Below are 12,610 nucleotides of genomic sequence, written 5' to 3'. Positions count from 1 at the left end.
GAAAAAGAATGTATATATATGTATAACGGAGTCACTTTGCTGTACAGCAGTAATTAACACATTGTAATTCAACTATACTTCAATAAAAAGTAACTTAAAAAATAAATAAAAAAGAAAAAGATATCATATGACAACAAAGGGATTATAAGAGGAAAAAAATAAAAATAAAAAATTCAGGTGAAAAAAAAATTCTTGTGTATCTCTTTGGTGAAATGAATTGACAACCAAAACTCAAGCTTCCATGTAAGAAAGAGAGGATACACTTGCCAGATCCTGACAGAGTTATAAGCTGTTTGCACCGGTTTAGATGTAAGGACCTCAAAACACACGGTTCATCAGAGCATCTGGGGTTGCCAGTTCCAAGATGTAGGTGATCCTAGTGACACACAGGGCAGACTCCCAATCAAGACACATCCTCAGCAAAGTACCACCTGGAGGCGGTGGAGTGCAGCTCAGCTGGATTTGGGGGAGCTCTTCTGGAGCCCCATATATGCAATTCCCTTGCAGTGGAGCATGCTCTGAGTAATCTTTCTCCTCTAGCGGCAGGAACGGTAACATTTCCTTATACTTGAGCAGACCCCCTTTGTCTTAGAATATTCCGCCTTCATCTTTACCTGAGATAATAAAGCTACAGAAGATAAGATGAGGTTTCTGAGGTCCAAGGAGGAATTGAAAATTGCTCCCTCCATCCCTTTAGAGGATTTTCCAGCTCCTGTCCCCGAATGTGTGTTGCTGTGGTGATGGGAGGAATGGACACTAAAACTGGGAGATGGTGACATGTCACAATGGGAAATGGGGTTTTGAAGGTTTAATGAGTCTTCTCCAAAATGCACTCCTTTTAGCAAGCTAGCAGGTGTCCCATGATCCAATGGGCTAGTAAGAAAGTCTCCTTAGAGTTTTCAACATATAAATCTCTGTCTTCTCTGAGTGACCAAGAGCACCCGTATCAGTCCGTTTTTGCCACGTTGTGCTGTAGCAATGGACAACTCCAAAACCGCAAGAGCTTATAACCACAAACTTTTGCTTCTTGGCTGTGGCTCTGGTCCAAGTGTCTTCATCATTCTAGGGAGGTGAGCAGAAGGGGACAGGCCATTTTCTTGGCAAAGGGGGAAGGAAAAGAGCTGGTAGAAACACTCACTGGTTCTTAAAACTTCTGCTGGGGTACGATGTATGTCCTATCTGATCACATACCACTGGCCAAAGTAAGTCCAACAGCCCATCCTGAAGCCAGCGGGACAGGAGGGGCGTCCACCCCTCCCACAGAGGAGGCACCAGGGAGGTTGCTGAAGTGATGGGCCCAGAGGGGGGCGGTGAATATGTGGACAAATCGTATAAACTACTGCAGCCCCCAGGCAGCCACAGTCACTTGAAAGGGGGCCCTGGTCTGCTGACACCACATATCAGGGCAAAAGTATCAAAGGTACAAAATATTTTGAATCCACTGGAAGAAAACTGAGATATAGAAATTATGAGTCATTCAGAAATGTTCTTGTTGCAGATTGGTATACCTTAAAAGGAAAAATTGGTCCTGCTCAAACTCAGAAAACCATTTAGGGCCTTTCAAAAACCAAAAGAGGTGCCAAGACATTTTGAAAGAGGCCATTAATAATAGACATGGCAAGTTACCCCTGACTTATTAAAAAAGAGAATGATTTTATAAATGAGGCCATTAGGAAGGATTCGTGAGATATTAGGGCTCTAAGAACTGCCTGAATAGGAGGGAAGGGAAGGGAAGGAGGACAGTTAGAAATCTGTTATTCGGTGAGTTTGCTAAAGGAAATAATGCCCATGGTGATTCTTCGGCAGGCGATAATGGCTTCGCAAGGGGCCTGCCCAGAGCCGGGCACTGCCGAGGAAGGTGATGGCGACTCAGACTCCCGCTGGGGGTCATGTCTGGGTGGGGGAGGGGAGGCAAACATTTAGATCAATAAAAGACAACCCATGGGCAATGGACAATATTAGAAGTATGTACAGGGACTTCCCTGGTGGTCCAGTGGTTAAGAGTCCACCCTTCCAATGCAGGGGGCACGGGTTCAATCCCTGGTCGGGGAACTAAGGCCCCACATGTTGCGCAGCCCAAAAAAAAGAATTGTGTACAAACAAATGGGCAGTTCCTTCGGGTGGGAGCACAGAGGGCCTCTGAGGGGCCCTACTACCTTGGCCGTGTGTTGAAGGGTGAACAGGCAAGCAGGAAAAGGCAGGGCTGGGAGGGGACTCAAGGTGAGGGAACCTCGAAGGCAGGTGGATAAACAGGCTTGTGGTTCAGAAGAGAAGCCGGGGTTGGGGCCATCCACGTGGAAGTGATCCAGACTCGAGAGGGCCAGGTGGGAAGGCTGAGGTCACAGGGTGTGGGGTGCAGAGGAACAGGGAGATGGAAAGGCAGGGCAAGAATCACCTTGGCGGGCAGGAGGTGCCGGCAGGACGCCAGGAGGGGGAGGTGAGAGCGAAGTGGTCCTGGGACCAAAAGCTAGAGAGTCAGGCGGGATGAAGGGGGGCATCTGTTGGCTTTGAGGTTGAAGCGTCACCGGGGACTTCGCTGAAGCGGATTTGGTGGTGTGGCTGGAGCAGGCGACACAGGGAACTAACTGGAGGTGAGAAAGGGGGTTCTTTCACCTTGCCTGACTTTGTATTCCTCAGGGGATGGGAAAAACGAAGCTTGATTTCGCACAAAAATTTCCAGTTGTTGTTTGGGGGAAACCTGAAACGATGAGGGATGGGGTCAGGGCTCATGAAATAGAGAACGTGTTTGAAAGCTTTTTAACCAGAGAGGGAGGGCGGCGGGGGCCTCGGCACCCCCAGGAGAAAGGGGCCTGCCCTGCACACGCACAAATACCCCGATGCCTGCTTCCCCATCCCCACAGTGTGCAGATCCCACCAGGTCAGGGAAGTGGCCTGTTAATGGGATAAAATCTAAAAGCATTATAAACACACACTTTATTTCTAGGCGTGTTTGTGTGAGGCAGTGATTTTGGGGGGTATTTTCTTATTTTCCAATAAAATTAAATAAACACCCATGAGCTTTGGTAAACAGAGCACAGTAAAATGAGCGTGCGGGGATGAGGGCTTGATGCGATTTTCTCTTGGTATTTAACGAAACGAGTTTTATTCCTCCCTTCACGCCCTGCCCTGCTGCAGACAGCATCGCTCTTCCACCCCGCACAGTAGTATCTGTACCGTGATGAATTACATCAGCATCCCCTCCTCCTGGAACGATGGGCTGACTCTTTCGGAGGGGATGCAGGGAAGAGTGGGACAGGATGCCGTGGCCAAACAAATGACCAGCTTGAGGTTCTGAGCCATGAACCGTCATAATTAGGAGGCAGACAGAGCGCACGCTGCCGCTGCTGTATCTGCCGCCTGTTCCCTGTGAAAGCTTTGGGAATTAAAATAACAGGCCTTTAAAACAAGAGCCGGGTAGGGCGCTACCTAATGGCCTGCACACAGCGCGTCAGCAGCAGACAGACCCAGACAGGCCTGTGGCCTGGAGAAGACAGACTGAAATGTCACCTCCAGGAACCATCCCCCCCCACCCACCCAAGGCAAAAGAGCAAGAAAGAACCCAAGAAGAGGGTCCCCAGGCCCAGGGGAAGGTGTGAATGTCCCAAGGAGTGAAAGGTGCAGAGAGTTTTATCATCTGCACGGGCTCCAGCTGCAGCATGATGCGCACGTAGCTGTGGGATGACACGGGCCTGCAGCATGGCAGCCCTGGGCTGGCTCCCGCGGTCACGGGAGCCGCGGGGCTGGCTTGGAGTGAACGGAGCCACAGAGGGAAGGCCCCAGAGAAATGGGAGAAAAGATGCTGAGCCAGGCCTCACAGGAGATCTTCCTCCAACCAGACTCAGCAGAACAGAAGAGAAGGCCTCTCTGGGGCAGGGACATTACCAGGAGAGCTGGCAGCCAGGTGGCAGACAGTGGGCTTTCGCTAGTGATGGGCTACTAGATTAGCCAAGACTTTATTGCAAGTGATAAAACCAGCTCCAATGAACCCAAGTGAAAGACGTGACTTGTCGCTCCCCATAAGGGCGGCGCGTGGGGAAGATGTGCAGAGGGACGCCTGGATACGGGCATCGAGCCCTGGCAGGACACAGGCTCCGTCTCTCAGATCAGCCTCTGCAGGCTTGACTTGAAGAAATCCAGGGAAGGCCTTCCATCGGTCCCGCTCACATCTGGACCCATTACCAGACCCAGGGGGCGGGCATAGCCACTGCCCTGGTTCAGGGTCATATGGCCAATCTCAGGGCCAGGAGGGGCAAGGGGAGACTAAGAGCACAGCCTCCACCAGACACCCCCCCAATACAGTGGGTGAGGACCCGTGCATACCCCAAAAGTCAGGGTGTCACCGTGGGCTGAACAAAGAATAAACGCCCCACAGAACAGCCCACACCACCCACTGCAGGTCTGAAGGACTTCACGTCTCTCTGAATGAAGAATCCCCGAGTGGAATGAGCACTCATCACTGCCGCTCTCAGAACAACCAAATGGGCCGTGAGGCTCAGCTCTGATTAAGGGTGGCTCTCCTTCAGAGCCGGGGTGGTGGTGGAAGAGGGGGTGATCAGTAACACAAAAGCAGGCTTTTTCAGAGCTCTGAATCTGCCCATACTGCCCTGTGGCCGGAAATGGCCTTTACTTGCCTTCTTCCTCTGGTAAACTCCCATTCATCCTTCAAGACACAGTTCAAATGTCACCTCCTCCATGAAGCTCTCCATTCTCCAAGACAAAGCTAGTTTCTCAGTCCTACTCCCAGGTTCTAAGACTACTTTGCATTTAATTTGCTGATTTTTAATCTCTGGCTCATGGGTATTGCTTTTCTCCTGGACAGGGCAGGGACCGAGTCTTACGACGTGAAGCTCCTCTTCCAGCACCCAGAGTAAGAACCTGGCGCTCAGCAGATGCTCCATACCTGTTTGGTGGGTTGGTGAACTACACACACAAGATATATACTCTTTGCAGCAGGTGGAGCTGTTGTCCACCTTCTTCACTCCTAATAGAACCTACCTCCCACACTAGAGGCTGAAAATGCCACATGCTTGTGCTCTCCACCTCCCTTGCAACTGGAGGTTGTCAACTGACCCATTTATGGTTAATAGACTTAAAGAGAAGTCTCTAAGGGGTTTTTCCCTTTTTGATTAATAGAGCAACTCAGTAGAGGAGAGCTCTCTTTCTCATCCATTTCCTTCCAGGCTTTGAACACAACTGTGAGAGAATGTGATGCCTGGAACTGTGGCAGCCATTTTGAGACCATGGGGCAACAGTCTGAAAACAAAAGTCAACATGTCCTAAAGGGTGTGGCGGAAAGCTTGGAAACTGCCTGGGTCTTCGATTATTCATCCCTAGATTCAACCTGGAAATCACCTATTTCCAGATTGTTTATATGAGACAATAAAAATCCCTATTGTTTGAAACCACTAGTTCAAAACCACTAATTCTGTTACTGGTAGCAGAGAGCAAGCTGACTGCTACATGCTTTCATGCCATGACAGCAGTTCGGGACTCTATAGTATAAACATCTTTTTCCGCCTAGTACCAGCTAAGAAAAATGAGAGGACAAAACCACCTAAAAATCAAACATGAAAATATTGTCCATGTTTTGTTACCAACTATCAATCATTTCAAGTAAAGTACAGAGTGATCAATAATGTTCTGTGGCTTGAGCATAAACCCAGAGGTCAGAACTCTTAAGCATGTGCGTCTAAGCCACTTGAACCTGCTTGGTATGGCTCCTGTCCTTTGGGGACTATCACAGCCAAGGCTCTGATCCTGAAGAAAGGGCGATACGAATAAGGATGCCCTGCCACCAGGGTAATATCTTACTCAATAAGATGCTCAAAGTCTATGAGTTCTGGAAATGCATTGAAAAGCTCTGCGCTAAGTTGCCTTGGGTGAAAAAACTTAAGGCCAACGTGTACTTTAACCAGCAAGCCAATGAAATCATCTGAATGAGGTTAATTGCAAACTCAAGAGTTGGAATTTAGAAGCTGAGTAGGAGCTGGTCAGGGGGATGGAGGAAAGGATGGGAATTAGAGATGGAAGCAGTGGCATGAGCTATTCCACAGGACCGGTGGTGAGGTGTGTCAGGCTGAGGAGTGTGGACTTGACAACGGGCTTAAAGGAGGAATAGGAGGGTTTTGGAAGGGACATGGTCAGATGTGCATTCGAGAACTTTCACTCCAGCAGCCTGTCTGGTGGCTAGACAGAAGGAGGGAGACGGAGTTTGGGGTGAGGCAGGGAGTTACGGCTCTGACCAGTGCCTGCCATTTGACCCCCGAGCCTGGAGGCAGAGGTCCTGCACAGAGCCTGGCATGTAGTCAGGCAGGAAAGACAGGCCCGGGCCCAAGGACAGCCTCCTCGTGCATAGGTATTAGGCAGAAGGCAAAGGCACCTCCTTGGTTTGCACTTACTGAGGCCATGACGCGTGGAGGAATGGCATCTAAAACAGAACCTCTGTAGCATCTGCACAAGAAACTCTGACCATGGAAACCGTGGAGCATGCGCAATAAAAACGCACAGGTTGCCAATGACCCTGTACAACCTTCCACGTCTAGCCGCTAGGCTACTAAGGGACAATTTAAGGGAAAACAGCTCTTAGAGCACATATGCGGTGGCTTCAGGAGACAAATGCGCCGATGCAACCTGGTGCAATCCAGGCCCCACCTCAACCCTCCCCTCAATGAATAGTCCACCCCTAATCAAAAGACACCCAACCATTCAAAGGGCTAAAATAAGATAAAAGGGTGAATCAGTAACCCTGCAGTGGACTTCCCTGGTGGCACAGTGGTTAAGAATCCACCTGCCAATGCAGGGGACACGGGTCCGATCCCCGGTCCGGGACGATCCCACATGCTGCAGAGCAACTAAGCCTATGTGCCACAACTACTGAGCCTGCACTCTAGAGCTTGTGAGCCACAACTACTGAGCCCGCGTGTCACAACTACTGAAGCCCACGTGCCACAACTACTGAAGCCTGCGAGCCACAACTACTGAAGCCTGCACTCCTAGAGCCCGTGCTCTGCAACAAGAGAAACCACCGCAATGAAGAGTAGCCCTGGCTCGCTGCAACTAGAGAAAGCCCGTGTGCAGCAAGGAAGACCCAACGCAGCCAAAAATAAAAAGATAAATAAACAAACGAACAATAAATATATATATTTTTTTAAATAAATAAATAACCCTGCAGTGCACCCCTCACTCATGAGGACGCCCACACTATTCTCTGAGTGTGTTCTTTGCCTTTGCCTCAATAAACTGCTTCTTTGTTCTCTTTGCTCCTCAGCCTCAGTGTGTGTGTGTGTGTTTCTTCCTTTGTGTTTTGTGTTCCTTGCCCCAATTCTTTTGGATGAGTTGAACAAGAGCCTGGAGTTTTGATAAGCTTTTCCGGTTATCAGTAGGAAGGGCTCTCAATAAACGGCCAGGTATTCCTTCTCTGATCATGTCTCCCCCCAGCACCGTGTGCAGGCTGGGGGCTAAGGAGAGCACAGCCCCCAGAGGAATGCCGCTGGGTTCCATCTGCCACGCCAAACACTCCAACCCCAAAGATACAGCACACGCTTGCCAGGAATCTGCTCCCGTGGCCTCGGAGCTGCGCCTTCCCCACCTGCGCTGCCCAGCAGGCTCATGAGGCCTTGCTCTTCAGACTGAACCCCAGTTCCCAGCCCCACACTGGGGCTCAGACTGTGTCACAAAGGAACTGCTGACTTCTGGTCCCCTGGGAAGGGTCCGGGTCAGAGACTAGTCAGAGGAGCCCAAGGTCTTGGCAAGAAATGTGCCAGATGCGTTAAGGCCTTGCCCCCAGGAATCCCTATTCTGTGCATGGCAGGTAAGTGGCAAGAGTTCCAAGGCCACCCCGCACCCTTCAGACACCACAACCTGACCGCAGGGCTCCCCCGCTCAAGCCAGATGTGCCGAGCGCCCCCAGTGCAGTGGTTGGGTGAGCTGAACCCTGCTGGCGTGACCTCATGAAGCCCCTTCTGCCCCGCTGCTCCAGCGTGATGCCCCTGAGCCCTCCTCCCTGTGGCCTCACTTCCCCCTTCGCTGGGGGCAGATGTGGGGTGTGAACACGGTGAGACTGGCATTTCCTAATCCCTCCCTGAGCCGGGGTCCCACGTTGGGGGACAGCCCAGGCCCTCTTCCTGCCTGAGTTGGGGGGCAGATCAGGGAACTGCAGCTCCTCCTGGCAGGAGCAGGGAGGAGAGGGACCAGTTGCTGAAAAAAAAAGTTCCATTTTTCCTAGTGATTTTTTTCCCACTTCTCCTTAGCCAGCAATCAGAGTACAAATCTAGTAGTCCTCAATGAGAGCCAGTTAATAGCTACGCAATTAGTTCACTTCCTCAATAAGAGGAAAGTGAAAGCGTGAGCTGGAGCTTCACAGGGTCTTGATGAGAATTCTCAGAAACTAGAGAAGGAATCACAAGATGTCTGCCTGCTCCGATTTTCCACAAATACATGCTCCTGTCTCACTCGGAAGTGGGTAGCTTCCCTCGCTGCCCGTTGCAAACATACCTGCCTTAGACTGAGGTCTGCGGCCACTGTAAGTTCTCTTTCTCTAACATCTAAGCTGGAATTCTTGGAATCGGTGAGGAGAAATCTAAACACGCTAGGGTTCCTTCCAAACAAGAGGGTCTTTTTCTCCAGAAAAGGCAGTGAAATTTACAACACGGTACCAAACAGCTTCAAAACATAGTCATGAGGGTAGCGTACTTTATTAATAATGAATGAAAGGAAATCAGTAAAGGACAAAAACACCGAGCAGGCTAATAGCCAACAAGATTAGTCACTGCCAACTTATATTAAATCAACGGTGCCTGGGGAAGGGTTCATCAATTTGTATTTAAATAAAAAGTGAGAAAAGCAACCCAGCACACAAAGAAAAACAAAAAAAGATGAATCTTTCAGCTGACAAAATATGCAGTTTTGAATATATTTAACTCCAACTATAGGCTGAATTCCAACTTCAGGATCTCATTTAAGGAAAAAGCTTAGAGTCTGACTCTACAAGGTAGAAAACACATTTCCTCATACCTTTTATTGTGCTAGTCTAATTAAGATAATACATATTCATTTATACGTTGTTTCATACATAGGATTTTTATATAATTAAGGTGATAACTATGATTTTGTATTCTGTATTTTAAACTTAGCATTATATCATAAACATCTTCTCTCATTAAACACTTTCACTGGTGCGAGCACTGCACTACAGGTATTGATCAGGACCCCTATCCAAGGGATGTTTTGCTGTCATCCTCTTTGGCTCACTTCTCACTGGCCTCTGGAACTGTTCTCCAGTTTTTTCTTGATCTGCCCCCGCACCCCAACTCCCCCGGGTTTCTGTGACTCCACAGGCCTGGTTACTCTACTGTCTCCCCTGTTGAAGATGTCAGGGGACTTCTTTCCCTGTCCCACCCCTACCTGCTAGAGTTCCTGGAGACGTGGCCCCTCCTCCTCATTTTATACTCTCTCCGAAGATGACCTCCGCTCTCCTTAAGGCTCCAAGTATAACCTACACCATGATGATTCACACATTTCTTCCACCCCAGACCTGTATGCCTGACCGCTGGCTTGACCTTCCCCTTGGAAATCTTGGGCGGTTCCAAGCCTACCTGCCCACAAATGAACTCAGGATCTCCCCCAGGCCTGGCCCTCTTCCAGTCTCAGCCTACAGAGCGCCACTGTCCTCTCTCCTGTTCTCAAATCAGAAACCCAGGAGTCATCCTTGATGACTCATCCCTCCTGCCTGCCCGCACTCCACCCTCCCCCACCCCCATCTAGTCAAACTGTGGCCAAATCCACCAGTGTTTCCTCCTAAGATCTCTTTCAAATCTACCCACTGCCCTCCATTCCAACCACCAGGGTCAGCATGCAGGGGCGTGCACGGCACAAACGCTACCACCCGGGCCATCACTTCTGGCCTGTTCTACAAGAACACCTACCAACTCATCCCCTTCCCTTTTGGCCTTTCCAGGCCATTATCTAACCCAAAGCTACAGTGATCTTATTAAGATGCAAATCTAATCATGCTGTTCCTTTGCGTAATTGCTCTTAGGGCTTAGACTGGCCTGCATCTCCCTGAGTCATCACTGTTACGTTCTCCTGGTTTCCCTGCGTGGCCTGGCCTTCTCCTACATCTTCTGCAGCATTCTCCAGCCACTGAGGCCTTCCTACAGCTACTCAAATGTGCCACGACCCTTCCCCACGTGGCCTTTGAGCATGCTCAGTCCTCTACCTGCAGTGTTCTTCTTCCCCTGTCCCTAGATCTCTTACATTGTTTTTATATCTACAAGGGGTTCTGAAAGTGTGGTCTCTTAGCAGCATTTGCGTAACCCAGAAACCTGTTAGAAAAGCAGATTCTTCTGCATTGCACACCTACTATATCAGAAACTCTGGAGTGGGGTCCAGAAATATGTTTTAACAAGCCCTCCGAGTGACTCTGATGCATGAGAAAGTTGGAAGCCATTGGTCCAGAAAGGCCTTCGTCACCCAAGGTTTCTTCTGAACTTTTTGTTTCATTTGACTCTTTTTGGTATTTAGTATAAAGACCAAAACTACATAATTTTTCTCCCAAATCTCCATTGATTTATCCTATATTCCTTATCCTATATCCTATACTGTTTTTCATAAACATTAAGGTGCTTTTTTAAAAGAATCTTTACTGAGATATATTTCATATACCTTAAAATCCACTCATTTAAAGTGTATAGTTTTTAGTATATTCACAAAGTTGTGCATTCATAGCTGATTTTACCTATTTGCATCTTCCTGTTTTCTTGGTGAGTCTAGCTAAAGGTCTGCCAATTTTGTTGATTTTTTTAAAGAACCAACTTCCGGTTTCACTAATTCTTTCTTTTGCTTTTCTTTCCTTTCTTTCATTTATTTCTGCCCTAGTGTTTATTATTTTTTTCCTTTAGCTCACTTTGAGTTTAGTTGTTCTTTTTCTAGGTCCTTAAGATGGAAGGTTAGGTTATTAATTTGAGATGTATCTTCTTTTTAATGTAGGCATTTACAGCTATAAATTCCCTCTAAGCACTATATTAGCAGCATCCCGTAAGTTTTGGTATGTTGTGTTTTCATTTTCATTCATCTCAGAAGTCTTTCCTAATTTCCTTGTGATTCCCTCTTTGACCCATTGTTTGTTTAGGACGTTGGTTAATTGCTACATATTTATGAATTTCCCAAATTTTCTTCTGCTGTTGATTTCTAATGATTTCTAATTTCATTCCATTGGTCAGAGACTGTACTTTGCATAATTTCAATCCTTTTAAACTTACTGAGACTTGTTTTATGATCTAACATATGGTCTACACTGGAGAATGTTCCATGGGCACTTGAGAATAATGTGTTGTCAGTGGAGCGTCCTATCGAGGCCTTTAGGTGTACTTGGTTTATAGTGTTGCTCAAATCTCTTATTTCCTTTTTGGGCTTTGGCATAGCTGCTCTATCCATTATTGTAAGTGGGTTATGTAAGTGTCCAATTACTACTGAATCGTCTCCCTTCAATTCTGTCAGGTTTTGCTTCACATATTTTGGGGCTCTGTTGTTAGTTAGGTCCATGCATGTTTAAAATCATTACATCTTTCTAGTAAGATGTAATTATAAATAATTATAATAATTACAATTTATCATTATAAAATGTCCCTTTTGTCCCCACTAACAATTTTTTTTGTCTTAAAGTCTATATTTTTGATATTAGTACAACCACTCTAGCTCTCTTTTGGTAACTGCTTCCATGGTATATCTTTCTCGACCCTTTTAGTCTTTGAATCTAAAGTGTGTCTATTGCGAACAGCATATAATTGGATTTAAAAGAAAAATACATTCTGCCTCTTTTGACTGGGGTATTTAATCTACTTACATAATATACTTACCCGATAAGGCAAGATCTGTGCCTGACATTTGTGCTATTTGTTTTTTGAATGTCTTAGATTTTTGTTTTGTTACTGTTACTGTCTTCTAAATAGATATTTTCTAGTGTACCTTTTAAATTCTCATTTCTTTGTGATATTGTGATTTACAGTAGGAAATATACATTATTTAAATATAAATATTAAATTATTAAATATACTTATTCTCTCCCAGTTCCTGGTATAGAGCTCCTAAAACCCTTGGAATTTCCTAAGCGACAACCACCACCACCACCACCACCACCACCACCACCACCATCATCATCATCATCATCATCATCATCGGTGTCTTTTGTTATGTTAATGAAGCAACTTTTGGAAAGCCCTTAGGTAACCTAAGGAAGGGGATTCATTGCCAGGGCCACCAACCAAGTGATTAGAGGGTTGGGAACTTTCAGAACCACCCCTGGACCTCTGGAGAGGGGAGAGGGGCTGGAAATTAAGGTCAATCACCAATGGCCAATGATTTAATCAATCGTGCCTATGTAATGAAGCCTCTATAAAAACCCAAAAGGACTGGGTTTGGAGAGCTTCCAGATTGGTGAACACATGATCTGGGAGAGTGGCGTGCTTGCAAAAGGCATGCAAGTCCTATCTTCCTTCCCACGTACCTTGCCCTGTGTATCTCTTCCATCTGGCTGTTCCTGAGTTATACCCTTCTATAATAAACCAATAATCTAGTAAGTAAAATGTTCTTCTGAGTTCTGTGAGCCGCTCTA

The 12,610-nt window shown here is 47.2% G+C and overlaps 1 protein-coding gene across 1 annotated transcript in view; it reads right to left on the bottom strand.

Moving 5' to 3' along the window:
* The window catches only part of LOC309612626 (S-adenosyl-L-methionine-dependent tRNA 4-demethylwyosine synthase TYW1), a 214,294-nt gene that overhangs the window by 45,714 nt on the left and 155,970 nt on the right, over window positions 1-12,610 (bottom strand). The window lies entirely within an intron of this gene.

Source organism: Balaenoptera borealis (genome assembly GCF_965194805.1).
Source record: "Balaenoptera borealis genome assembly, chromosome: 16".
NCBI lineage: Eukaryota > Metazoa > Chordata > Mammalia > Artiodactyla > Balaenopteridae > Balaenoptera > Balaenoptera borealis.
Note: the sequence above shows the minus strand (reverse complement) of the source record. Positions and strands in the feature narration are given on the sequence as shown.